General features: G+C 39.3%; 1 protein-coding gene across 3 annotated transcripts in view; it reads right to left on the minus strand.

The window, feature by feature from the left end:
- The window catches only part of LOC126697134 (arginase 1, mitochondrial), a 51,284-nt gene that overhangs the window by 11,771 nt on the left and 24,297 nt on the right, over positions 1–15,216 (minus strand). The window lies entirely within an intron of this gene.

Here is a 15,216-nt window from a genome sequence, read left to right on the forward strand (position 1 = left end):
CCATTCGGCCTAAAAAATGCGGGCGCAACATTCCAAAGGCTGATGAACAAGATGTTCGCGTAGCAAATCGGGAGGAATGTCCAAGTCTATGTCGATGACATGCTAGTGAAGAGCCGAAAGGAGGAAGACCACCTGGAAGATCTTAGAGAAACATTCAGCACGCTTTGATCCTATAACATGAAGCTCAATTCGGGAAAGTGCGCCTTCGGTGTAACAGCAGGAAAATTCCTAGGATTCATGGTATCTCAAAGGGGGATTGAGGCTAACCCGGACAAAATCTGAGCCATAATAGAGATGGCTCCCCCGAGAAATGTGAAGGAAGTACAAAGCCTTAACGGCAAGGTAGCGGCATTAAATAGATTCGTGTCGAGAGCCACGGACAAGTGTTTGCCCTTCTTTCACACGTTAAAGAAGTCTTTCGAGTGGACGGACGAGTGTCAGCGAGCATTCGAGGAGTTAAAAGCCTATCTATCTTCACCACCTCTACTGAGCCCCTCGCAGCCAGGTGAAGAACTCTTCCTCTACTTGGCTGTCTCCCCTGTCGCAGTTAGCGCGGCCTTAATCAGAGAAGAGGACGGGGTACAGAAGCCCGTATACTACACTAGCCGGGCGCTCCGCGGTGCCGAAGAAAGATACCCACCTATGGAGAAACTCGCCTTTGCATTAGTCACGGCGGCTCGCAAGCTCAAGCCTTACTTTCAAGCCCATACGGTGAACGTAATGACCGACAAGCCCTTGAGAAGGGCATTGAGCAATCCTGAAGCTGCAGGTCGACTGACGTTGTGGGCAATAAAGTTGAGCGAATTTGATATCAAGTACCGCCCACGTACAGCCATTAAAGGACAGATCGTAGCCGACTTCATAGCAGAATTTACTCTTGACGAAGACAAGGGGGCAGAAGAGTCCCCTCAGTGGAGCATATATACCGACGGATCATCCAATAGACGAGCCGAGGGAGCCGACATCGTACTGCTGTCACCTGAAGGAGACAGGATTGAATGTATGGTCCGTCTTGACTTCCCCACCACCAACAATGAAGCGGAATACGAAGCAGTGGTAGCAGGCCTCGACCTAGCCAAAGCCGCAGGAGCCGCGAGCGTAGTCATTTACTGCGACTCTCAGGTCGTGACCAATCAAGTGAATGGAGATTATGAATGCAAGGGGGAAAGGATGAAGAGATACCTTGATCAAGTAAGGGCAAGAATCGATGACCTAGAAGCCAAGATCATCCAAATCCCCAGGGGAGAAAATCAGCTTGCCGACCACCTAGCCAAAACCGCTTCAGTAGATCATATGATAACCCCGGGTAATGTACTTTCTTTTGTTCAACTTTCTCCACTAATAGATCCCGGCAACATGCAGGAGATATGCTCTGAAAGTACCTGGACCACACCGATAGTTTCATACTTGAAAAACGGGGTACTGCTAAAGGAAAAGGAGGCAGCAAGAAAACTGAAGGTCCAGGCGGCAAGGTTCATCTTGATAAAAGACATCCTGTACAAAAAAAGTTTCTCCCGTCCATATCTAAGATGTCTGGGTGCCGAAGAGGCAGACTACGTAATGAGGGAGGTACACGAAGGGATCTGCGGGAACCATTCTGGATCGAGGTCGTTGGTGCACAAACTGGTACGAGCTGGGTATTACTGGCCAACCATGCAGAAGGATGCCGAGGCTTAAGTTAAAAGCTGTGACAAATGCCAAAGATTCAGCAATATTATCAGACAGCCAACCGAAGAGCTGACCCCGATGATGGCTCCATGGTCATTCGCTCAGTGGGGACTTGACATTATGTGACCTTTCCCAACAGCGGTACGACAGCTGAAGTTCCTGGTAGTGGGTATTGACTACTTTACAAAATGGGTTGAAGCGGAAGCTTTGGCCACCATTACGGAGAAGAACATTAGAAGTTTTGTCTGGAGGTGCATCATATGCAGGTTTGGTATTCCTAGAGTCCTTATCTCGGATAACGGGAGGCAGTTTGACAACGACTACTTCCGGGATTTTTGCTCACAGCTAGGGATAAAGAACCACTACTCATCCCCCGCCCATCCTCAGGCTAATGGACAGGTTGAAGTCACGAACCGATCTCTGCTTAAAATTATCAAGACTCGACTCGAGGGGGCAAAGGGCATATGGCCTGAAGAATTGCCGAGCATACTATGGGCATACAAGATAACGGCGAGGACCCCAACAGGAGAGACACCATTCCGACTAACGTACGGGAGCAAGGCGGTCATCCCGGCCGAAGTTGGGCTCACAAGTTACAGGGTTCACAACCATGACGAGAGCAGGAATGACGAAACAATGCGGCTACAGCTAGACCTGATAGACGAGATTAGGTTGGTGGCGGAACAAAGGCTCGCTAGATACCAGGATCGCATGGCCAAACACTACAATTCTCGGGTCCGACACAGAGACTTCCAAGTAGGAGACCTCGTACTCAGGAAGGTCATGGGTGCAACTAGAGACCCTACACAGGGAAAGCTCGACCCCAATTGGGAATGACCTTACTGAGTTACGTCATGGCAAAGGAAAAGAACCTACCACCTAGAGACGATAGACGGAAAGAAGCTGCCACATCCATGGAATGCCGAGCACTTGAGAAAGTACTACCAGTAGTAGTAACACGGCGAATAGCAACAATCCCCCAATTGACCAGTTTATTTTAAGCTTTTTAATTATTAGTTTTTCTTCAACTATTTTTGCTACAATCTACTCGTGCCTTTTTAAGCCCAAGGGGGCAGGTACTTTTCCCTTACGCATTTCTATTAAGAAGAATAATCAGACGCAATTTTGATTTTCTACATGGATTTTTTATTATTATTATTGTGTCCACAAAGTGGACAGATCATCCTATAAGGATGACAACTTAAAGTCCCAAATGGACGGATACAAAATAAAGTCCAAAAAGTGGACGGATTATCCTACGAGGATGACAATTTGAAGTCCAAAATGGACGGATCCAAAACAAGTCCACAAAGTGGACGGATCATCCCACGAGGATGATGATTTGAAGTCCAAAATGGACGGATACAAAATAAAGTCCACAAAGTGGACGGATCATCCTACGAGGATGACAATTTGAAGTCCAAAATGGACGGATCCAAAACAAGTCCACAAAGTGGACGGATCATCCCACGAGGATGACGATTTGAAGTCCAAAATGGACGGATACAAAACAAGTCCACAAAGTGGACGGATCATCCCACGAGGATGACAATTTGAAGTCCAAAATGGACGGATCCAAAACAAGTCCACAAAGTGGACGGATCATCCCACGAGGATGACGATTTGAAGTCCAAAATGGACGGATACAAAACAAGTCCACAAAGTGGATGGATCATCCTACAAGGATGACGATTTGAAGTACATAATGGATGGATACAAAACAAGTCCACAAAGTGGACGAATCATCCCACGAGGATGACGATTTGAAGTCCAAAACAAGTCCACAAAGTGGACGGATCATCACAAAAGGATGACGACTTAAAGCCCAAAATGGACGTAGACAAAACATGTCCACAAAGCGGACGGATCGTCCTAAGAGGATAAAAGTTTAGTCCAAAAAATGGACGGATGAAAATTTAATGTTCAACTTGGACGGACTTAAAACTATCCCACGGGGTGGATGGGTTTCCAAAAAATGAATTCTTTAGACAACCCCCATACATGCCGGACCCAATAGTAACAAATAAGTGGACGGGTGTAAATAGGTCCTACAATGACAGAATTCAAATACAAAATTAAAAAGTTCAAAAAATTTAAACATTCAGCATATAAAACGGAGTGAACAGATGCATTCGACAAAAAATGGGCCCTTAAAAGGCAATGTTTACATATCATCAGCAACAGATGAAAATTGTTCTCCAAGTACATAAAAAAAAAAAAAAAAAAAAAAAAATCTAGCTACTGAACTTTGTCCTCATTAATGACGGACTGAGGGACCGATTCTGTATCAGGCTGAGCTTGTGCAACTTTTGCTGGTGCTGATTCCCCGTCACCAAGGGCATCGTTATCAGCAAAGAGGTCATCTGTATCCTCTGAAGCAGCACGTATGACGAATGTCTGAGCTGGGTCTTCGACCTTGAACTTTGAAACGTCCAAATCCGGATAAGCTTGCTTGACCTGACGGATGGCATCCACGAAACCTTGATGGAAGGAGTCACTTAGTTCAGTAATCAGGGCGTCAGAGTCACAGTACTCACGAACCGCGACATCCTTAGCCTGACGGACTTCATTTTTCAGTTCTTCTCTCTCCTTGTCCTTGCTCTCAAGAGTCTTCTTTGCCTCTTCCGTCACTTGTTCAAGATTTTTCCTTGCCTTCTCTGAAAGCTCAAGCTTCCTCTCCATCTTGGGTTTCCAATTTCGCAACTGGTTAAGCTCGTCCTCCGTCTGCTCCGCTTTCGCCCGTGCACGATCCAGGGCCGTCCCATGGCCGAGGCACCGTCCCATCAGCCCCTTCATCATGACCATTGCCTAAAAAATAATAATAATGGTAGTTATGAAGCGAAGTGTGGGTAAAAAAAAAAAAAAAATGTAATTAGCATTGGTAAAGTAGACGGGCTGTCTTACCTGTGTAATAGCAAAAAGGCCCGTCTCACCCATGGCCTCCGTCGAATGGTTGCCTAGGTCTTCATAATCTTCCACCGACATGATGGAGGAAATCTGTTCTAAGGCGTGCTTAGAATCCTCCCGAAGAAGGACGGGTGGCTTCTCTTGATCCTTCGATGGCCCCTTCATGAGGCCCTTGCCGACCCTGTGCTTGATTGGAGTGGCCGTCTTCGAAGGCTCCGCCATAAGTCCTACGACGGGTTCCAAGGACACTTTGGCCTTCTTGGCCTGACGATCCCCTTTGGGCTGTATTTTCCTCTTGACGGATAGATTGCTTGGGCCTGTCACAGGGGGAGCAACATCGTCGGTCTTCTTTGCGGCTTTGGATCTAATCAAAGCTCTCCTCTTGGCGTCGTCCATTTCTGAAACGTGGACGGGAATATTAGTTATCAAAATAAGATACGTAACTTATCAAGAATAGGGTGACGGACTTACGCCTTCTAATCTGTGCCTCGTACTTGACGGCAGCTGGTGTTGGTTCTGGTCCGTCACAATACAGGATCTCCATTGCTATGAAGACCCTCCAGGCATTAGGGGAAATTTGGTTCACGGATAATCCCAAATATCGGAGGAGCTCACGATGAAGCGAACTCAATGGGAACCTGAGTCCGGCCTTCAACATTTGCTTATATACCCCGACATCCTCTACCCCTTCATAATAACATCTCTCTGATTTATGGGGTAGACGGATGGAAATATTGTCTGGAATTTGATAGTTATCCCTAAATGTTTTGAAGTGCTTTTCTTTTATAACAGACGAGAAGTAATTCACCGTCCACTCTGGTAGCATGATGAACTCCCTGAGCCCATCAGCACCGACGACGTATCTAACCATCTGTTCCTCACCGTCATCAAAGCCCTCGTCTTGTTCAACCACCTCCGTATCCTCATATGTTGAGGACGAGGAGGAGGAGGACGGACTCCTATCATCACCAGGACTATCTTGTTCTCTATGATCGGACGGATATACTTCCTCGTAATCCAGCCCGTCACGAACAACCGACTAATTACTGGACGCACTAGACATTTCCTACACGAAACGACAAGAACCTAAGACTCTGACGGGTCTATATGTTCATAACAGGTGTGGATAGTAAGGTAAATTAAAACAAGATTGGCCTTGAAAAGAACACTTACCAATTTTATGAGTAAAACGAGGAAGTATAGCGCTGACGATTGAAGCAACTAGACGATTCAGCCTCTGAAAAAATATGACGGATAAGTTCTGACAGGTGTGACGGGTGAGCTCTGACAGGTTAATTTTTGCTGAAATTGGAGAAATGAGAAGGAAGACTCCCTTATTTATAAGGGAGATGCACGGAAGTCGAAGCGACGCTTCGATCCGAGATAAAACCCAATCAAATTACGACACGTGTCATTATCATTAATGACTTTCTTACAACCTGTCAGTAGTTGGTATGGTCGACGGTTTCCTCGTTTGCACCGTCATCCTAGCTTGCATCAATCCGTCAAACCATTTTAACTGTAACCTTAAAACCTCTTCTTTAAATCTCATTGGTCTCATTCCGTCATAAAAAATTATCCGTCACGCCCTTACCTTAGGATCATCACCCCATGGTTCCTTTGTTCTAAACTGACGGATCCTTGGGGTGAAGGGGGTAACTGAAGAGGATAAAATATAAGCTTGACAGGCCTGTGGTAAATGGGCCTGCTGAATTGGAATTGTTGGGCCGATATAGAGATGATCCAACGCTCATTGAAGGCCCATCGCTGAAGGACACAGTAAGGGCCCTTGATCTAAGGTCTTTATCGTTCATTGCCTAAAACGCCCTAGAATCCCAATATGGGAATACGAGCACAAGGGTGATTCTAGAAGATACGCACACTGAAAATAGATCTCCTCTACAAGGAAAAGCCTTGCTCACCACGCTCGGAAAGATTCAAGTAGAGTTCTATAAGGAAAAGACTTCCACACCAAGGAGGAATAGTCGATCATTTACTACTATAAAATCCCCAATACCCTTGCAAAAGAAGGTATGCATAATTTTACCCTCTCTAGCACTCTAGAGTTGTGAGAATAATTCTAACTTGACCTTCGGAGAGTATTTGGCCGGTACCACACCGGTGCTCTCTAAGGTCTTCGGTTATTTTATTGTGCAGGTTCACTTTGAGTCGCGAGTACTGTGTGACCTATTGGTGATATTTTCGGCATCATCATATATATATATATATATATATTTTTAAATTGTAATTAGTCTTACAAGTCTAAATGTGGTCCATTAGTTTAAAATAGTGATCTATTCTATGGAAGGTAAAAAGTAAATTAAGATAAAACTAGCTATAAATTGTTTTGTTTACCAAGGGCAGTTTTGTCCATGTGGCAGCATAAGGAGGGCCGATCGTGATTAAAAAGGGCATGGGCCTTAGAGATCAGAGAAAAGAGAATGATAATGATGATACCGACATTGTGAACATCGAGGTTTAGCAATGTCATTTGCTCAGTCTCACATGCCAAAATCTTAACCAGCTCAACTCTATATACAAACGTCAAATGGTGAAAAACAAACGTATCGTCACGTGCTTGTCTTGTCCATTGACCTGGCAGTACAAAATTGTGTTGTTTTTTTTTTTTTTTTTTTGAGAAACTACAAAATTGTGTTGTTGGTGTAAACAACATAGTACATACCCTACAACTATAACCTTTGGGGATTGGGCATTGTAAATTCCATGTTTTTATTACCCTATGACTATTAGAGAAAGGCATTGAGGGTTCTGGCAGTAGGTCTTTGTTTTTGGGTATCAATTTGGGGGAAAATATTTTGTATCAAATAATATTATATTATTTATATAAAAACCTAATAAATAAGAGATATGCGTGTAAAAATAACTATTCATTAATTCATGTCCTTTATTTGTTAGTGGTGTAGTTATTTTTTGTTGACATGTCTTACGCTTATTGAATTTTAGTACTACTGAAATGGTATCATTTGATACCAAACACCTTTTCCAATTTGGCAGTTAGCCAACTTCTATTATCATCGACCAAAACAATTTGGAGAATGGTCATGTTAATCGGTACCTTTACAATTATTAATAAATCATTTTAAAAAAATTTTGACGTTATTTTTATGAGAAATATATATATATAAATAAAGTGTCAAAATAATTAATTGTTTTTATTATTTTTATAAAATAATTTTAAAAATAATTTATAATAATTAATTTTTACCCTTACAATCTTGCCTTGGAAATGGAAAATGATTGTAGTTGGCATTTTTAGTACAAAGTTCCTGGCCTGATAGCTTTTCATGCCTACTTTTTATCAACAATGTTAGTCCGTAGTTGGCACCATTGTCATTAAGTTTATACAAACCACGTTTGTTACAAGTAGAGTGCCCAAAGATTTAAACCAAACCTAGATTATTCTTATTTCTAAAAATAATGCCCATGGACATGAACTAGAAACTCATTTTTGACCAATTAGTAACTCTAAAGTCCTTGTTAGCTAAATTAAACCATATGTATACCATTTTATTCATCCAGCCAAATCAGGATTTAATCCTGGCTCTTTTGCATCTAAAATTTTTCTAGATAAAGCATACGATAAATTAGAATGACCATTTATAGAGTTTTTTTTTTTTTTTTTTTTTTTTTTTTTTTTTTTTTTTTTTTTTTTTTTTTTCATTGAACTTGTCACGAATTGTCTTACAACTATTATTTTGTTTATTTTATGGAATGGGAAAAATAGATTCTATTTTCTACCCTACTTTTGGTCTTCGACAAGGAGACACTTTATCTCCTTATATTTTTATGTACAACTCGTCCTTGTGTTTTGACCAAGCTCTTTACACCAAAAAACTTAAACCTTTAACAATAAAATGTCATCCCATTGTGTTTAATTATTTCCAGTGTGCCGATGACATGTTCCTTTTACTCACTCCTAATTTGAGTATAGATAGCTTTTTGCTATATTTTCCAACTTAATTGTATTTTACCTAAGATATTGTACTTAAATTTTGCCTAAACATTAAAATATAAAATTTAAAATTTGAGGCACCAAAATCAAAATTACCCAAAATTTGAATTGGCATGTTTTATTATGATTTAGAAGATTTGTAAGAAAAGAGGTCTTATTAGGACTGAGATGATTGGACTTTACAAAAAAACTAGTATGTAACTCGTGCTTATGCACAAGAATGGTGAATTGTAGTCATGCTATTGATTTTAGCTTGGATTATTAAACATATAGAATATTAGTTCAACCAGAATATTTGGAGATACTAAAATAATTTTTCCTTTCAATTTTCATGATATTGGCTACGTCAAGTTTCTCATTACATTACTATTATGTATATAATTTTGAAAATCAATGCTAGATACTACATATACAAAATCAATTCACAATCTTTGTCTGTGAAATTTGTTGGGGGCGAAAAAGTTTCCTTTCCAACAAATGAGATTTATGTTGGGTTGGGGGGTCTAAACCGAAACTCAACGATGGGCTTAATGTACGACCCAAAGGCTATTAGTGAAGGTCCAAGGAATCCACTGTATTTTATGCCTTGGGCCTAGATTGGGACCGACAAAAGTAGCCCATAAACAATCCCTACAGCGAACATGTCAGTACTGTTAAAAAGCATACTGCAAGAAATAACCCAGCAGTAAACTGTTTCTGCAGAAAATGACCCAGCGATAAGGTGTTTCTGTAGAAAATAGCCCAGCGGTAAAGAAAGATAAAACAGGATAAACCTCCAGCTGTTAGCTACTTCACAAATTAAGGAAAATATCTACACTTTCAGACTCATCATTCGTTAACTCTAGAGAGGAGTCTTCTAATACAACAATATGAGGGAAAAATTATATAGTAACAGTTACATCATAACCATCAATAGTTATGACGAAAAAGTTTCCTTTCCGACAAATGAGATTTATGTTGGGTTGGGGGGTCTAAATCGAAACTCAACGATGGGCTTGAAGCACAGCCCAAAGGCTATCGATGAAGGTCCAAGGAATCCACTATATTTTATGCCTTGGGCCTAGATTGGAACTGACACAAATAACCCATAAACAATCCCTACAGCGAACATGTCAGCACGGTTAAAAAATATACTGTAAGAAAGAACCCAGTAGCAAACTGTTTCTGCAGAAAATGACCCAACGGTAAGGTGTTTCTATAGAAAATAACTAAGCTGTAAAGAAAGATAAAACATGATAAACCTCCAGCTGTTAGCTACTTCACAAATTAAGGAAAATATCTACACTTTCAAACTCATCATCCGTTAGCTTTAGAGAGGAGTCTTCTAATACAACAATATGAGGGAATAATTCTATAGTAACAATTACATCATAACCATCAATAGTAAATGAATAAGTAAATATCATGGGTTCCATTATGACAAATAATGAGGAAAACTTAGTGTGAGATGAAGGGAGAGAGAGAAATCCCAACTAGAGCAGTAAGATCATTATGATACCAAGACATGCTCGTGAATATAGTGAGTAATGAGTAGAGAGAGTCATTTGTGAGTAGTATGAGTAATGAATGAGAGTATATAGTAAGGCTGCTGGAACTTTTTGTTGGGGGTAGATAAGTGTTTATGAGTAGAGTTATGAGAAGTGTTTTTGAGATAGGAGCTGGGGACTTAGTTTCTAGGCTTGAAACTAAGAACTCAATGCTTTTTTCAGAGCTTAGAGAAGGTTTAAACAGAGAGGTTAAGGAAAAATCTTTCCTGGTGTATGTCTTAGTATATCTTGGTCTCCTCTAGTGTGTTGGTGAAGCATTAATGGAGAGTTCCATTTATATTTGGGTTTTTAGGGGGTAATTAGCAAATAATCTCTGCTAAATCTTTCCCAATCCTAAGAAAATTCTTAGAAAATTATTATTGGGATTTTAGCTAATAGTGGTAAGCTTAGCTTTTAAAAGGTTCTTGCTGTTTTGGGTAATAATAGTTGGGATTCTGACTTAGCATTGGATGTTGATTGGCCTTGGCTGATGGGTAGAGCTATGAGAAGTGTTTTTAAGATAGGAGCTGGGGACTTAGTTTCTAGGCTTGAAACTAAGAACTCAATGCTTTTTTTAGAGCTTAGAGAAGGTTTAAACAGAGAGGTTAAGGAAAAATCTTTCCTGGTGTATGTCTTAGTATATCTTGGTCTCCTCTAGTGTGTTGGGATTTTAGCTAATAGTGGTAAGCTTAGCTTTTAGAAGGTTCTTACTGTTTTGGGTAATAATAGTTGGGATTCTAACTTGTCATTGAATGTTGATTGGCCTTGGCTGATGGGATTAGAGCATGCTTTAGGCTAATGATTTTGGTTATGCTGCAGCTAAAATCAGAACTCCTTAGGGCAGATTGGATCACCCTAAGCCAAGTGTCAACCTTGGAACCCTTGCTAGGAACTCTGCTGGGATCCCTTTGACGCCCTTCAAACCATATTTCTCTAAGTTTTCCCATTTGGGGTTCATGTGTTTGGTCCATGAACCAAAGAATACACGTTTTTAATATGAAAATGAATTGATTTCAAATTGTTTCAGGAGCTTTGATGGTCTGATCATGGCTGCTTTTGGTTCTTGACTGGATGGGTGGAGAAGAAAGAAGTGACAGCTAGCTGAAGCTTCCTAGCTTTCTGTCACATCTCTTTCAACTTTATGTCGCTTGAGAAATTATGAGATTTCAACTTGTAAAGGAAGGGTTTAACCCCTGATGGACACATGTCCTCTTTTGATCTGATTAGACAAGTTGGGACTTGATGGGAATGGGCTCCAACTGTTTAGTCGTGTTAGATTTTGGCTGGTAAGCTCACGTGACCTCTTGCTGCTAGAATTTATGTGTGAGCTAGGCTGGTCCAGTTGGGCTTTGTAGTTAAGCTCCTTTGGGCTTGGTTGTCCCTACAAAATGAATAGTTTTGTCATGGGTGATATTCATGGGCTTTTATAAATCTTGTAAGAGAGGTATTTCTTGAGGGATGAATAATTATATTTCCCATGAGTGTGGGATTTAGTATATGTAAAACAAGTGTCAAAATAATATTTGAATTTTGTAAATATGTGCCAAAATAGCATTTGGGTTTTGTAAAATAGTTGCCAAATTAGCAATTGGGTTTTGTAAAATAGTACCAAATTATTATTTGGGCTTTATGAAAATAGAGTCAAATTAGTATTTGAGCTTTTGTGAAATAGTGCCAAATTATTATTTGGGTTTTATGAAAATAGTGTCAAATTAGTATTTAGGCTTTTGTGAAATAGTGTCAAATTAGCATTTGGACTTTGTAAAATAGTGTCAAATTAGCATTTGGGTTTTGAGCATAAAGTAATTGTTTTTGCCAAAATAGTGCTTTGGTTTTTGTAAAATAGTTGCCAAAATAGATTTGGGCTTTTGTAGGAATAGTTGCCAAATTATTATTTGGGTTTATAAAATAGTGCCAAATTATTATTTGAGCTTTATGAAAATAGTGCCAAATTAATATTTGAGCTTTATGAAAATAGTGTCAAATTATTATTTGGGCTTTTAGAGATAGTTGCAGTAAGGATAAAGTGCCAAAAACCATATGTTGGGTCTTGGACTTTGTTCGAGGACATTGATAGGTCCGATGAGGAGCAAATAATTGTTGCATGTTCCCCATTAAAGTCCCATAAGTAGGGAATGAATGAAAGGTGATCCGATGAGAAACTCTTCTTCGGATATGATGAATATAGTTTAAAGTACGTACTCCAGCAATTAGAATGATCCTCCAAGAAGCTCCAATGATAGGAACATGCCTCATGAACATACAAAAAAGAAGGAAACCTAAAAATTTCTAATGGAAAGTTGTCACCACCGCATTAAATGCACTGCAACTACTTTTCTGGCCGCATTTATGTGGAGAAAACCTCCGAACAATGCTACCTTGGCTACCACAACTCACAGCAAACCAGAAAGGGTGTTTGATGGGACAGGTACTCAAGTAAAGGCTCGGATGATCAACAAGTGTAGGATGAAGATGATCCAAAGGAGGATATATAATGTGAAAGGCTCTTCATGAAGAGAAGATCAGGAAAAATAGAGTAAAAAGACTGTAGCAATCTAAATTATCTTTGTATCCATTTGTGATTAAATTATAAAAGGGGGACCTCCTTGGACTGAAAATATATTAAGATCAAATCTCTTATTTGTGTTTGACAGTCATTCAAATTAAATTTATCCGTTGTTTAATTCATTAAGGCCTAGTTCTTCAACTCACTCTCTACAAATTTATTGTACTGGGCTCATTGGGCCAACATCCCGTACATTTTGGGCTTGGACTGTAAATCAAGACCCTATAGTTGCCAAATTAGTATTTAGGTTTTGTAAGATAGGAGCCAAATTAGCATTTGGGTTTTATGAAAATAGTGTCAAATTAGCATTTGGGCTTTGTAAAATAGGAACCAAATTAGCATTTGAGTTTTATGAAAATAGTGTTAAATTAGCATTTGGGCTTTGTAAAAATAGTGTCAAATTAGCATTTGAGTTTTGTAAAAATAGTGCCAAATTAACATTTGGACTTTGTAGGATTTTGCAAAAATATTTCCGTGTAGCAACTAGACTTAGTAGAAGTGCAATATCGTAACGGGTTTTAAAGGTGCCGTATCGTAATAGGCTTTAGAGGTGTCGCATCATAGTGAGTTTTAGAGATGCCGCATCGTAGCGGGTTTTAGAGGTGCCGCATCGTAGTAGGCTTTGAAGATGCCGCATTGTAGCGGGCTTTAAAGATGCCACATTGTAGCAGGTTTTGAATATGCCGTATCATAGCAGGCTTTAGAGGTGCCGTGTAGCAACGGACTTTGTAAAGATGCCGTGTAGCAATGAGCTTTAGAGGTGCTGCATCGTAGCGGGTTTTAGAGGTGCCGCATCGTAGCGGGTTTTAGAGATGCTGCATTGTAGCGAGCTTTGAAGATGCCACATTGTAGCAGGCTTTAAAGGTGCCGTGTAGCAACGAGTTTTGTAAAGATGCCGCGTAGCAACGGGCTTTGTAAAAGTGCCATGTAGCAATGGGCTTTAGGGTGCCGTATAGCAACGAGTTTTTTAAGGGTTTTGTTGGGCTTTTTGGATTTTCCCACAAGGTAAGTGCTTTTGGGCTTTTTATAGAGATGGTATAATTTTGTGGTTCAATATGGTAGCAATATAGTGAGTATTTTTGTGAAAACCCAAGTTGGATAATATGTAGGCTATAATGGGTAATATTTGTGAGAGGACCCAAGGCAATTTATGGACTCATGTATGGAATATTTGTGAGAGGGCTCAAGACAATTTATGAGTTTGTGTATGGAATATTTGTGAGAGCCCAATAACATGGAGAATATTTGGGTAATATATATATATATATATATATATGGGGAATATTTATGTGAGTTTAATATAATGTGTGGGCTCATGTGAGTATTTTGTGAGTGGGCTAATGAAATTAAAGCCCGAAAATTTGTACCTCAACAAAATTCTTCTAAATACAACATAATAAAAGAATAAATTAGTTCAATAGTATCTCCTAAATTGAATGAAAGTGCATGTGATCATTTAGCTCAATTACAGTTTGTTAAGTCCAAATTTTTGCATACAAAATATCTAAATAGAAACAACATAAAAAATATACTCATTAGTTATGAGAAAAAATAATAGCAAAAATCTAAACTATCTAATTTGTATTAAGCAGAAAAGACTAAAAAGAAAATTATCTAAGATGTCAAGATATAGGCTTGATTGTTTGTATTTACCACCTACTCATCATAAGCTTGACATCAACACCACAAATTGAAAAAACTTACCATAATAATATGTCAAAATTAAAAGAATAAAAAAAAAAGAGACAGTGAATAAATATTTGCCTCAGTTGACATCTTGAATAGATGACTTATGAAGTCAGTTAAGTCCATTAGCCTTTATAAAATCCATTGAAAGAATAATCATGAACATTTTATAAGAAGTAAAAGAAAAGAATTTTGTATTAATGAAATAATTCAATAACATAGATAAAAAATTTTTGCTAGTAATTATTCCAAAATTACCCACATGACTATGTTTCAACAATTTTTGGAAAAGAAAGGGCAAAATTTTCTTTGGCCATCTATGTTCAATCAAACCAACACACATAGACCATCACTATTAAAAGAACTAAAAGATCAGCAACCATTTCCAATAGCTACATTTCAAATATCCATTTTGTATATACAACATTTGATATGGCTTAAAAATATATATTCACCACAAAGCGCTACTAGCAAGAGGCTTCCAACTTAACATAGTTATGGCCAATCACCCTCCTCAACGAACCCATCTCCCTTTTACCCACCACCAATTTCAACCAAAAGAACAAATACCCAAACCGAACCTTTTGTTAAAACAATCACATCCATTTAAAGCAAAAAGATCAACACACATTTGAAAATAAATGAGATTATTGCAGGTTGATTTGAATAGTCACAATAAATCCTTAATAACCCTTCAATGTAAAGATGACGATGGTGGTGGATGAGTTGAGAGGGATGAAATGGAATAGAGACGAGTTTGTTGGAGGCCTCTTGCTAGCAACGCCAATGAAGGTAGGTGGTACGCGTGAGGGTAGGAGGTGGACTTGTGGAGGTGATTGGGCGTACTGGGTTTTATTTATTTATTATGGATAATTGAAATATTAAAGGAA

The sequence above is a fragment of the Quercus robur genome, chromosome 8 (genome assembly GCF_932294415.1).
Source record: "Quercus robur chromosome 8, dhQueRobu3.1, whole genome shotgun sequence".
Classification (NCBI taxonomy): Eukaryota; Viridiplantae; Streptophyta; class Magnoliopsida; order Fagales; family Fagaceae; genus Quercus; species Quercus robur.